Raw genomic sequence first — 14,169 nt, 5'->3', positions numbered from 1 at the left:
CCTGTCCCACTTGCCTCGTGAGTGGTCCCTGGCCGCTTCCTCCGCCCAGTGCCTGCCCTCTGCCTCTCAGCACCCACATGCATTCAGCCCACCCACCAGCCCAGACCCAGGGCTTCTCTGCATTGCCTGGAGGACCACAGTGGAATGTGAAGCCGCCAGGGGGGTTCACATGTGCTGCCACCCCGGAGGATGCAGGCCTTGTTCTCCTCGGTGCCCCAGTGCCGGGGAGGCAGGGCGTGCTCTGTACCGGTCACATCCTGGCTGCTCTGGGAGGCCACCTCCCGAGGGCCAAGCTCTCCTCCTGGCCCTCAGCCTTGACACACCCCTGCATTTGATGATGGTACAGGGGTGGTCATCAGGAGGGACCAGTGAGTCACACTCAGTAACCAGAGACACACAGCCTGCCTCCAGGCTGTTGGGGGCTTTTTCTTTTCTTTTCTTTCTCCTTTTTTTCCCCCTTCTTTTTTTAAAACCTACAGGGTAAGAGAATAGAGCTTGGCCCTAAAGACTCAGGGGAAGAACTCTCTTTCCACCAAAACACCTGCTGCCTGAAGTTGAAGAAAGTCCTAGAAAACATTTGCATCTTGTTCTAAAGGAAACAGAAGGATGCACTGCTGTTATTGGCGGTAAAGAGAAGGATGCTGGTGTGAGGGGAGCAGAGTCAAAGATGGGGCAGCCCGAAAGCTGCTGAGTTTCGGGGTAGGGCTGTGGATGGAGGCCGGCTGGGACAGGCAGCAGGGGGTGGACCCGAGCAGCGTTGAGACTCAGAGAGGAAAAGGGATGTGCCTCCTTTGAGAATGTGGGGAAGGCAGAGAGAAGGACAGAAAAATGGGAAGAATATCGAGCAGTGGTGAAAAGAGATGGAACAGCCTTCGCCTTTCTGCCACGGCAGGGAGCAAGGCCGACTACAGAGTGGGCAGGGACCTGAGGACAGGCCGGGAAGCGGTGCAGAGCAAGGGTGGGCAAGGCCGTGCACTGGGGGCTTATCCAGGCCTGTGACCTGCCCGCACCTCCCCCGGCAGGAGCAGAGGAAGAGCCAGGGTTCTGCCCTGGAAGGCGGGGCTCGCGGGGCATGGACGAAAGGGTGAGGGGATGATATGGGTGTGAAGAGAGGTAGGACGGGGTGGTGGTCAGTCCTCTGGAGCCAGACAGCCTGGGTTCAGCTCTGCCGCTTACTAGCTGTGTCCTGGGCCAGTTCCGTGACCCCTGGGAGCTGCAGTCTCCTCACCTGGAACAGGAGGACGATCCCTCCTCAAGACTGAATGAGGTCAGTACATGAAAAGCACTTAGGATGCCCGTCGGGTTAACTGCGGTTACTGAAATGGATGAGCTGTGAGGTGAGACAAGGAGAAGGCTGGTGGAGGTAAGCACGGAGGTCACAGAAAGCAAACTCAGACCACAAGTCTGGGGTGAAGGGGCTCAAAAATGGTGGAAGCCGGAGCACCTGAGGTGGCAGGGAGTGCCTGGCAAGTGGACAGTGAGCTCTGGGAGCAGAAGGCAGCCGATGAGCGACGGGGAAAGGCCTGGAGAGGGACCTGGCGGGGTAGAGGCCGTGCCAGAGGCCCGCGTCTTGCAGCTGGAAGCACTGAGGGCTCCTCAGAATTTGAGAGGGAGGTGTTACTTTAAGAAGTCCATTGGGCTTCCCTGGTGGCGCAGTGGTTGAGAGTCCCCCTGCCAATGCAGGGGACACGGGTTCGTGCCCAGGTCCGGGAAGATCCCACATGCTGCGGAGCGGCTGGGCCCGTGAGCCATGGCCGCTGAGCCTGCGCGTCCGGAGCCTGTGCTCCGCAACGGGAGAGGCCACAACAGTGAGAGGCCGGCGTACCGCAAAAAAAAAAAAAAAGAAGTCCAACCTCTTCATTTGACAGTCAATGAAACTAAAATTAGAGAAATAACTCCTACGGAAAGCTGGGAAGAGGATAATGAGAAAGTTAGATCAACAGGTGATGATAACAAAACGTTAGAGTGACCCAGGAAGACGAGATGGCGAAAGCAAAGGATGACGATTTCCCTGGATGGAGACCGCGGGAGAAGCAGAAGCCAGTGGCTGCCAGCGTCGCCCAGGGCTGGGCTGCACGGGGGACTCTGGGTGGGGGGAGCACCGGCTAAGAAGGGTCGGGGCACGGTCCCACCCACCACAGGATTTTGCTGATGGGTAAGGAGGCCTCAGAGGGCTACCACGGCCCCAAAGGCCAAAAGCAATGCATCCAACAGAACTTACTAAGCGTCCATATGCCAGGTAGTTTGTACAGTGGAAGAACTGGTAATTTGAGTAAACCTGCACCACAAATTGCCTGTGGCAGTCCAGTTTCAATTCAGGACGGTTCTGTCATAATGGAGACACTAGGAGTGTGCTGTCCCACGATGGTTCATTAACCTTTCAACAGATATCTACTGGGAGCCCCCAAGTGCCAGGCACTGTTCTCCATGGCAGGGCTGGGGCAGGGGACAAGGAGCCTTCTGCTCGTCTGGCATACATTCCGGTGACCAAGGCAAGCAAAGGGTTAAAGGCTGAAGGATTCTGGGAGGTGGGGAGAAAGTCGGAGATGGGGCAGGAGGCACACTGGGGAGGAAAGTCGAGCTGTGGGGAGACGGGGGTGGGGACAGGAGTGCTGCAGGTGAGAAGAGCCGGGGCAAAGGGCTGTGGTGGGGGCCACAGGGTGCCGGGCAGACCTCTGTAAGGCTGTGACCCTGAGTGAAACGGCGACGACATGATCCCACGTGGGATTTAAGTCTGGCTGCAGTGTTGAGAAGAAACCGTGAGGAGGGTGGATCCTGTTGGGGGTCTGTGCGCGTGTGGCGGTGGGGCTCTGTGTTCATGTGCGCGTGTGTGGCCGTGGGGCTCTGTGTGTGCGTGTGTGCGGTGGGGCTCTGTGTGCGCATGTGGCGGTGGGGCTCTGTGTTCATGTGCGCGTGTGTGCATGAGTGTATATGGGGTGGGGGGGTAAAGAGAGCACCACCAGTGAAGGCCAGTAAGGAGACAACTACAGTAGTCTGGGGAAAAGATGATATGCTTCAGGCCTGGTCTGAGGAGTGGCTAAAAGAATTCTAGATATATTTGCAGGTAGGCTGTGCTGATGATGGATGGACGTGAGGTGTAAGAGGAGGCGGAGCTGGGTGGCCATGGTGGGGCGATAAGAAGCTGTCGATTATTGATATGTTGTGAGGGAACAGCCGGCGGGATTTCATGTCTTTCTGCTGTGAGGGGTGTAGCCGGTCTGTAAAGTACACAAAGGCCCCCAGCCCCGGGGGCCAGTGGGGGTGAAGATCCCACCTGAGCTCCCCCTGCCAGGCAGCGTGCCCCGTGTGACAGCTGGAGGAAGAGGTGCCTTCTTTTCATCCACCCAGCAGGGCAGGAGCTGTTGGTCTGGATCGTGCTGAGTGGGGGGTCTGCATCACCGACTACATTGCAGCCCACGTACCCCCCTCCTGCCTTCCTGGAGCAGCGCCCACCTCCTGTTGACTGAGTATCCCGCGTGCTGAGGATGGTGCTAGCCCTTACCCAACTCATTTGGTCCTCAAAATGACCTTTTGGGGATGGTAAAAAATCACCATCATGTAAAAGATGGCACTGAGGCTCAGAGAGGTGTAGCAACTTGTCCAAAATCACACAGCTGGAATGGAGGAATCAGGGACAGAGCCCCGATGTGCCTAACTCCAGAGCCAGGACTCCATACATACTTTGTTGCTTCAGAGACTCAGCAAAGAAAAGCAAAAGCTCCACCCCAAGCAGGAGGAAGAGGTAGGGCCGGCTCTCACCCATCTGCCTCCCGCCTACAGTGCAAGGATGCCCAAACGGGTCACAAGGCCGTGAATCGACCAGAGTGCTGGGGGCACGGCAGGTGTGCTAAACTGGTTAAACAGTTAACCAGATGATCCTTCCTGTTTCAACTCGGAATGACTGGGAACCTTTGTGAAATGCACTTGTCCACTTGCCTGCCCTGGCAAGCACCGTTTGAGGGAGACGATTGAATTGTGTGATAAGCCTCAAGGCCTCTTGCCAGGGCCCTGGATCTAAGATGTTCATCTGAGTGTTTCCTGACCCCAGGAAGAACCCTGCAAGTTCCTCTTTTAACTAAAACGGAATCAGCTTGTTTTCTTTCATTGGTCTCCTTCCTACACAAGGAATAAACAAAATTTCAGTGATTTCAGTTTCATTTTTCTGAGCTTTGGTTACAGCAAGTGAGTGTTACATGTCTAAGAATCTGAAACAACATGAGTTGTCGAGCTCAAGATACTTTTTCTGAGTAAATATGCAGTGCAGGAATCACAACAAAAATAACAACACAAAAACTGCAGCAGCAGAAACCACACACTGGGCTTTTATTCTGTGCCAGGCAGTGTTTTTTTCATTTAGTTCTCAGTTAGAAGTAACTAAGTCTCAGAGAGGTCAAGTAAACTGCCTGTAAATCCTCAGTGCATGAGTGGGAAAGCCAGGATTCAAACTCAGGTCTGTCAGACTCCAAAGCTCTGCGACAGGTAAAGGAGTTATTATCCTTTCTGAATTAAGTGGAACAAAACAAAAATAAAACCTGCTGTAAATCAATAAAAAGGCAATCACCCTAGTGGAAAAATAAAGATTATGAATAGGTAATTCACACAATCCATTTGCGCAGGCAGAGGCCACAAAACAACAAAAACAAACTTGGTAAAAAGCAAGGAGCCTGACTGGTTTTCCTTTCGGTAAAGATCTACACATGGATGTTAAAATACATAAATACATACATACAGTTGGGAGGGGTGAAAAAAATAGAGATGGCAAAGATGAAAAAAGAGAACAAAAACTATGTTTTAGACTCTTTAAGATTATATATTTTCTAAAACGGCCAGGGGAAACATCCAAACATCTTATTTCTCTGGCAATGGATGCAGTTAAATTCTGACTTCTATTATATATCCTTATGTAAAAGGACATTTCTAAGATAAGTGAAACCATTTCTTTTTATTTCAAGTCTATCCTAAGGTTTCTCCAGCTGATTTATAGGCTAAAATACACACACACATTCTCTCTCCTTCTCCCTGTCTCTCTCGTACTTTCAAAGACTCAATACAAATATTTTCAACATTCTTTTCATTCTCTTGAAATAAAATTTGTAAATAATATAACCTTACCAACACTTATAATTTCAAAAACAATGTGACTGTAATACAAAGAAGAAAAAAAATAAAGTTAAAATAAAATAATATGTCTATCAATACACAAAGATTGGACACAGCTACTCTAGAGACATAGTGAAAGATATAATGAGATGCTTGTATCTATTTATAACAAATAGGTAAACCTCATATACCTGGTGGTTGTGTTCCTGGAAAATTCAGTATATATTAAAAACATGAAAAAATTATTTATGTTTATATGTAAAATGGAGTCAGACTCTAGGCCCAGATCATTATAAACAGGGTCTCACCTACATGAATGCCCACTGAACTTTGGGAAGTTGGGCAGGATGTTGGACAATCCTTTATTCTCTACGTGTTACATCCAGCATCCCTGCTGCCCCCCAGTGAAAGCCCTGTGCCCCAAGTTGTGACAGCCCAACCACCCTGCACATTCCTGAGATGTCCTATAGGGGGCGCTACGTACCCATTCACAACCAGTAGTACGTTTCACCTGCATTTTCTACAAAGAGAAGGGTCAAGGAGGGCTTAAGATATTTACTCAAAGCCATATAGGAAATCAACAGCAGAGTATACAGTAGAGGAGGAAGGGAATTATTATAATATTTATGTTTATTAAGTGCTAGACATTGTGCCAGGTGCCTTTTGTTATGTCCATCCAGGATCTCATCTAATCCTCCTACCAACCTTGGGGTTAGTTCTATTAGCGTCCCCCGTTTTCAGACAGAGACACTATGTATCAGGGAAGCTAGGACACTGCTCAGGGCCCCGTTTTAGGTAACTACAGAACTAGATTTTATCCAGTCCTTTTTCTATTGTTTCAAGCTGCTCTCCCTCCAGGTTTTGGGCCCACACCTTGGAAACGAGGTCCCTCACTTTGCTGCTTATCTCTCGGAAATAGTAACTGGGATACATGCTATCTGAAAAGCAACCGACAAAGATAAAGATGGTTCAGTCCGTTTCTCAGCCCTTCTGGCTCAGCCAGTGTGGCCAATGCCTGGACCAGGAAAGCCCAGGGGCACCTGAACACAGGAAGCAGACTCTTGATAAAGTCATGAATCACCTTTTCCTGGATTCTTGGGGGAACTTGGCCTGAGCTGCCAGGGTCAGGGCAGGATGACCAACGTGACTGCAGGCTGGGTTTTGGGGACTGTTACTGCCCCAGAAGACCCCATGCCTCCATAGTCCCACTCCATGCCTCACAAGACGGCTGGCAGCTGAGGGGCTGGGGCCCATGCCACTGAAGCAGGAAGGGCCAGACAGTGAAAGAGGGCTTGGTCACCAAACCTTGAGGTATCATCAGGTGTGGGGAATGGTTTGAAACAACAACTACAGCTTCATGGCACATCTGCCTCTGCTTATTTAACCCTCAAAACATCCCTAGGAAAAGGTACTGTTATTTCTATCTTATAGAAGAGCAAAGAGGCAGCCAGTGACTTGCACTTAGTTACACAGCTGGTGAAGGGCAAGACCAACACTCAAGCCCAGGTTAGACTGGCCCTGACATGCCCCTTCCCACGTCCCTCTCCTGCCCTTCCAAAACGCTTCCTGATGCATGCATTTCAGGAAAATGTGTATTCGGCACCTGCCATCCCAGCTTTGGAGGGTAGGTGGGCCTTGCACCCCTCTACTCCACAGCCGCTGGGGCTGTTCTGGGAGACTGAACGTTGGATTAGGAACTTGAAGATATGGTTCAGTCTTAGAATTCTTAGGTACCTTTCTCCCTCTGCTTTCTGGCTACAAAATCATGACGAAGCATTTTGAACAAGAAACCTATTGCATTTGACTTCATGTGCAGGAAAAGAAAATACTAAGAGCCCACATTTGTCACCCTGATCTAAACTCACTGCATCATGAACCCTGCAGGCCTGGCAGAGTTCAGATGAACCCATTTGTTGGTGACAAGGCAAAGGTCTCTGGGGCCTCTGGGGACTTCCCTGGCGGTCCAGTGGTCAAGACTCCGTGCTTCCAGTGCAGGGGGCACGGGTTCGATCCCTGGTTGGGGAACTAAGATCCCACACACCACACGGCCAAAAAGTAAATAAATAAAAAATCAAAAAAATTAAAAAAAAGAAAACAAAACAACAACAAAAACAAATTCTGAGGAGGTTTCATAGGAAATGGTTCAACTCAGGCTCCCTTCCAATGATTTCTTGCAAAATAAGTCAAAGTAGGACCAGCCCCAATCTAATGCACCATGGGCTTACTTTTAGCGCTAAGATTATGAGATATTATAGCTCTGTGGCTCAGTCTTCACTCTGCCACTTCCTTGTGTGATTCTGGACAACATCTGACCTCTGCTCCTCAGGTTCCTCACTGGCAAAATGCAGATATCGACAGTACCCACCTCATAGGTGATTGTGAGTAGTAAGATAAGTCATATAAGGAGCTGAGAACAGTGCCTGGTCCATGGTAAGCACTCAGTGAATGTTGCCAATCATTAATATTAATGTGGACTGCCATGTCGCACAAGGATGGCAGAAGGCACTGGAGACATTGGACCCTGGGGAGGGAGGTAAGAAGGTGGGGAAGAGAAAGGAAGGGAGCCCATGAGCACAACTTCCACACTCAGAAAGTGGAGTCACGCCATGCCTACGGACCTTTGTTCTGTGCTGCTACAAAGGGCAGAACTAGGTCAATGAGGAAACAGTGCCAAGAGGCAGATTTGGATTAGAATAAAGAAGGGTTTTCTAACAGGCAAACATATCTGTAGAGGGGGAGCAGGAGGCTTGGTGTGTGGGTGCCCCAGGGGGCCAGGGGCCTGACTGTCCTGATCAGTACAGATGGGATTTTCCTGCACAGGACGGTGGCCAGAGGAAGTGACCTCTTGATGCCCTTCCCCTGGACCATTCTATCACTCTGATAAGGAGCAAATAAGTGCAGATAGCCAGGGTGTGGCTCATCAGTCCAAAGGAAGGAGGATGGACTTTGGACAGGTCTTAAAATACACAACCTTCAGGACTTTCACTTAATGCTCTGAGAACACCAGGTGGTAGTGACAGCGGGGCTCTGACCAGCAATGGCTCCATGAACCAAAAGTGTTTCTGGAATGCCTGCTGCGTGCCTAGCACAGTGATTCAGAGAAAGAGTGAAATGACAGGGGTGTGGCAACAAACCATGAACATTTCCTTACTTGGGAGAATTTAAAGGCAGCATCAGTTACAAACGCCACCGTTACTGGGGACACACAATATGAAGTGATCAGGCCTGCTAACACCATGGGCTGGGACTGGGACAGGAAGAATTGGGGCCGTCCTAGTCCATAGGCAACTTCCCAACCTCTTCTCAGATGAAGGTGTCAATGTTCTTTACCACTGAACCTTTTACTGACACACCCCCCGACCCGGGTTTACTTGGTCTCCTGGGCTGAGCTGCACACAGAGAAAGGTGCTGGGACACGGTGAAATGCCTGGGAGCAGGAAACAAGACAGAGAAAGGGGAGAATCTGCTCCTTGAAAACTGGTTCAGAGGTGGGACACCCAGGAGGTATCCTCCATCTTGAAACTGTGTTACCTTTATAAACTATAAAAATGAAAATTTTTATTTTATCAGCAAAAATATTACTGGGCTGTATTAAAACTACAATACAAATCTGAGAAAAAGTATGAAATTCCCAAACTAAAGCTCATCAGCTATTTTCCAGGTAGTGGAAACTGCTAATTTATACATTCTCAACTCTGAGAACTCAAAAGCAGGTGAGTGGCAGTAGGTATCAAAAGATTAAGGAAAAATAACAAATTACGGAGGTGACACTGGCGATGTTCTATGTACTGATTTCATTCTTTGCCACTTGGAAACGCCTGGCAACATGTTTGAGAACCACTGTCCAGGGTGGCTAGGAGCTCACTGGGCAGGAAGGCAGACCCTCTCTGCTCAAAGAAGAACGTGCTCAGTAACCCAAAGGCCCAGCTTAAGTAACACAGGCCCCTAGCCACTGGGTCTGCCGTGGCCGATTCCTCCCTCCCCACGCGGACCTCCTCCCCTGCGGTTGTAGGTTCAGTCCCAGCACATCACTGTCCTTCCCTCCCCATTTGTCTGTCTGTCTGTAAGTAACTCCCACTGCTTCTTCCGGCCTGTGATCCGTCCTCTCCTCTCCCACTCACTCCTCTCTCACTCACTTGTCTCTGTGCTGCCCACTACAACCTCAATTTAAAACCACTGGCCTCCAGCACTGTAAGAGGAGTCTTCTCCAGAAGCTTCCACAGTCTTTCCTTCCTTGAAAAGGCTTCTTCAGCTCCCTCTGTCCCCTCCCAGCCTCAGAAAGAACTAACACCCAGATCCCACCCAGCCCAGGCATGTGCTGGGCATCGGCCCAGGGCAAGAAAGAGACACATGTTCCAGCTTCCGTGCCAGCTCTAGTCCATCGATACTGGCTGCCCAGAGGGCCGCGCAAAGAAGGATCCTGAGGGTCAGAAAAAAGAAGACCACTGTGCTCAGTTATTACCCTTCTACCTGGCGGTCAGAGGACTGGGAACAACAGCACTCATGCCGCCCTCCCCCCCAACCCATGCTGGCCCAGGACAGGGCAGAGCATCCCAGGAACTCAGACCACCTGCCCCTGGCCTGCACCCAGTCCTTCATTCCCTTGGGTGTTCCCTTGAGATCTCCCCAATGACCCATTCCCAGGCTCCTCCAAGACTTCAATATTTATATTTACCTTCACCCACTACTGCACCGCACTTTCCCTCCTGCAATATGCAGCAAATGTGCTGCGCCTTTCACAGCATCAGGACTTCCCTGGCGGTCCAGTGGTTAAGACTCCGTGCTCTCAATGCAGGGGACTTAGGTTCCAGCCCTGGTTGGGGAACTAAGATCCCGCATGCTGCATGGCATGGCCAAAAAAAAAAAAAAAAAAGAAACTTCACAGCATCTATAAAGCTTTTCCCAAGTAGGTCAGAGAGCAACTGATTTTACCTTTGCCTTGGTATCCAAACACACAGATTCTAGAATTCCCCACTTTACCATCATCTCCTCCACTCACTAGCTGGTTTATTGCACACATATAACTTGGTTTACTCATGCATATGGTGATTATTGACCATCTTGAGGTCTGTCTGTCTGAGACTGTGAACCCTGAAGGGCAGGAATCAGGTCTGTTTAACTCACTGGCTGTGAGCTTGGTAGAGCAGGGACCATCAGAGAAAAGCACAGAGACTGCGGCCCCAGCGCAGCTCTGCCGTGACTCACCATGGGGCCCAAGCCACTCTGTTCTCTGGGCCTCAGTTTCCCCAACTACAATAAGATGTACTTGAACTAGAGGCTCTCTGAAGTCTCATCCCGCTCTAATGCACTATGAGAACAAAGGCCCAAAAGTGTTAGACCCACGTCTTTTCATGACATGTGTGGGCAATATTTACTCAGGGTCTGGCTCAGCAAGATATCACAGTACAGCTCCTGTGAGTGGCGTGGATCCGCCATTGCGATGAGTGAAAACTCTACAGTGGATATTTAGTGCGGTGGGATGTATGCTTGGATGGCTAAGTATGATGGACAACAAAGAATAATTTTATTTCCCTTTGAGAACATAAGTACACTATTCTATATTTATACCCTCCATCTCCTAATTTAGACAGTGTAGAACTTCTGAATAGCACTCACTTGCCAATAACTTCCTTCTACATCTAAAAGAAGAATAGGAGTCATATAAGTTCACAGATTGAATGGATGGTTGATTTACAAAGCCCTTAAAATGTGGCTGCAGGCTGACGCTGGCAACCCCATAATTAGATATGGCATATTCTGCAATGATGTATTTTTTTTTTACTGTTTTTTAATAACTCAGTTCTCCTTCTGGGATGAGGGGGAAAATGGAATTTGTTAAAAATAAATCGAGATTTAGTGGCTTTTCAGCCTTCTGCTGCTTGTTGCTCACAATATTCTATAAATAAACGAAGCCCTGCCCTATAGTGCACTGTAAACACCCACAGACACTCAGAGCCAAGTTCTTCCAATTATGACCCTGTGCCAGTTGCCAAGCTACTGCAAGGACCCACTTGAAAGGCAGCCATCTAGGCCGTTTCCTGATTAAGCTGCCCAGTAGCAAGGAATCAAGGCCTGCTGCCTTGGCATCGTATCTAGTCTCAAAGAATTGCTCGATCTAGTCTCAAAGAATTGCTCAATGTCCTTGAAATTAAGCCTTTTCCTTGTGATCGAATTACAATTCAGAGGTAAGTGAAAAACTAACTACCTATCCATCCATCCATCTGCCTGGGTCATGTGTGTGTTTCAGATCCTGGGCTGTCACATATTAGACTTAAATCAGCAGCAGAAGTGCATTCACAGCAATGTCTTTAATTGCAGCGAGCAAATCAAGGTCAAACAAAAGTAGGTCAGCAATGAATGTGACAGGTGAGTCAGAGGCAGCTTGCCCTTCCGCTCAGCAGCCTCACTCACCAATCGGTTTGGGTCACTGTTGCCCAACGCAGAGGCTGAAATGGTCATTTAAAAATGCATACTATACCCTGAGAGGGGCGATGCAGATGGCGTGGAGTGTTGGGCTGACAGTTCTGTGGTCCAAATGCCAACGTACAGGTTGGGATGGCCCCAGCTTTCACATGGTCTCCACAAGCCCTTTAAAAACTGCATGTGGAGAATCCGGGGAGTGCAGCGTGCCAGAACCTCCCTGAGAGAGAAACTGCTCCAAGCAGCACTGGAGCAAAATGGGCTCTGGCTAGAAACCGATGACCCGCCCTCCTGACATGGAGGCTCTTCATTCAGTGTCAGCTCCACTGGGTGAGCGGGAAGCAGCACTTCTCCAGCTCGCCAGGAGGCCTTCAAAAGGCCCTGGACTCGGCTCCCAGCCCCGGAGCTCATACTCGGAATGGGGAGCCAGTTAGTGAACAAGCACCACCTAATGGAGAACCGACACGTGCTCAGTGGTCAGATTATCCAAACTTAAAACTGGGACCTACCCTTAGAGGGCAGAATTGTTAACAGCGGGTGTCCTGGAAAACCTGGGGTCTAGGGGGTCACATAGCACCAAGCCTCCCCCGCAAGGTCCCCCCTGGCATTGACCTAAAGTGGCCCTGCCTATGGCTTGCACCCCACCTGGGGGTTCTAGCTTCCTAATTTCTGAAATTGTTTCTTTGTGTCTCCTCTGATTAGAATGTGAGTTTCAGAAGAGCAGAGAGACCCCCTCTGTCTTGTTCTTGAGTGTTTCCAGAGCAACTAGGACGCTGACTGGCTCAGAGTGGGTGCTGAATAAACAGTCACTGAGTAAAAGAATCCATGCCAAACCTCTGCAAGCGCATCCCATGTACCAATCTCCCTGAATCCTCGCAATGATGTTAGGGGGTGAAATTATTCTCTCCTGCACAAGGAGAAAATCAAGCCTTCAAGGAGGGTATGTGCTTTCCCAGGCCTGCACATCTAACGAGTTGATGGAGCTGGAATTCCAAGCCAGGCGTGAAGAGTTCTAATCCTGGCTTTAAAGTGAGCATCTGTTGCTTTTATAATTTAGAAAAAGAAAAAAAGAAAAACTTTAAAGAAAAAACTACACATCAGAAAAAGCTTTATATTAAATGATCTAATATGTGATGAATTTACTTCCTGTGCCCAAAATCCAAGTCCCTCTTCTAGCTGCAGAGGGCACTGGCACTGTAGCCCGAGCAGGAGGAAAAATTCGGGGGCCTCCTTTGTGGAAGGTTTGTTCTTGTCTTTCTGTGAAGACCCAAAGGATGGACAGGAAGGGAAGCGGGCATCAGAAGCAGCCCCCATGATTCCTGTTACAAACAGCAGGCCCATTCCATGCTTTGCTGGAAAGGCTCTAAGGAGATGCCGACAAGCAAGTTAGAAGACTAAAGAGTTAAGGTGCTTGGAATCTGCCTTCTCCCAGACCCATACCTTGAAAACTGGAATGAGAGAAAAGAAAAGGGGAGGAAGCATACTTTTTAAGACTAAAATTTCAAAACAAAAAACGTAAGTTAAAAAGTAGAGGGACTTCCCTGGTGGTGCAGTGGTTAAGAATCCGCCTGCCAATGCCGGGGACACGTTTGAGCCCTGGTCCGGGAAGATCCCACATGCCGCGGAGCAACTAAGCCCATGCGCCACAACTACTGAGCCTGCGCTCTAGAGCCCGCGAGCCACAGCTATGAGCCTGAGTGCCACAATTACTGAGCCCGCACGCCTAGAGCTGGTGCTCCACAACAAGAGAAGCCACCGCAATGAGAAGCCCATGCACCACAACGAAGAGTAGCCCCCGCTCGCCGCAACTAGAGAAAGCCGGCGCGCAGCAACGAAGACCCAACACAGCCAATAAATAAATAAATAAATTTATATATTAAAAAAAAAAGTAGAGATTTACATTTACCTGAATTTAAACCACTAAACCCTACTGAAGCTAAGCTTATGCACCTTTATAATCTATATATCACAATAAAATTCTTATTAGTCTGATATTTGGGGCCAAAAAACCCTCTCCAGTTGGTCTCCTAGATGCAGTTATGGCTTGAATTTATGTGCACATCAGTAGGTCAGTCTCATCAAAAAGACTAGGCCAGTTCTAATGTGTGGATACACTTCTCAAATATGGGGAAGAAATGAAAATGGCAAATCATATCAGTAAAACAGGTATTTCCAACTGCTACCAGGATGGCCCAATAGCCCTCGAATACAAACATCCTACAGAAACAGACGCCCTCCACAGTTGTGAATGAGGAAAAGCAGGAGGATAAAAGAGCATGTGAATTAACCTACTGGGTCTCAGTTTCTCAGCCAGGACCCCTGGATGGGCTGTGGAGAAAATATTGGGCTTATCATGGCATTTTTCGGGAGAGAGCCTCCATACATTTCACCAGATTCACAAAGTGATCTGTGACCCCAAATGATAGGAACACTCACCAGCCCTATCTTTGCCGTGCCTGTTTTCTCTGGATAATCCTCCTGATATAAACAACAATACAGGAAGCCCCCCACCCCCACCCCCGCCATGCCTCTGGCTTTCACAGTGGACGAGATGACACTGACGATTAGGGAAAATTGTCCAAGCTGTTGCCTGAAGAGCCCAGCCACTGAGGACTGCCCAGTCAATGACTGAAAAGAGGTCACTGGGCT

General features: G+C 49.2%; 1 protein-coding gene across 5 annotated transcripts in view; it reads right to left on the bottom strand.

The window, feature by feature from the left end:
* Window positions 1–14,169, bottom strand: part of BMAL1 (basic helix-loop-helix ARNT like 1) — a 104,007-nt gene that overhangs the window by 43,375 nt on the left and 46,463 nt on the right. The window lies entirely within an intron of this gene.

The sequence above is a fragment of the Leucopleurus acutus genome (assembly GCF_964270905.1).
Source record: "Leucopleurus acutus genome assembly, chromosome: 8".
Taxonomy (NCBI): Eukaryota; Metazoa; Chordata; class Mammalia; order Artiodactyla; family Delphinidae; genus Leucopleurus; species Leucopleurus acutus.
Note: the sequence above shows the minus strand (reverse complement) of the source record. Positions and strands in the feature narration are given on the sequence as shown.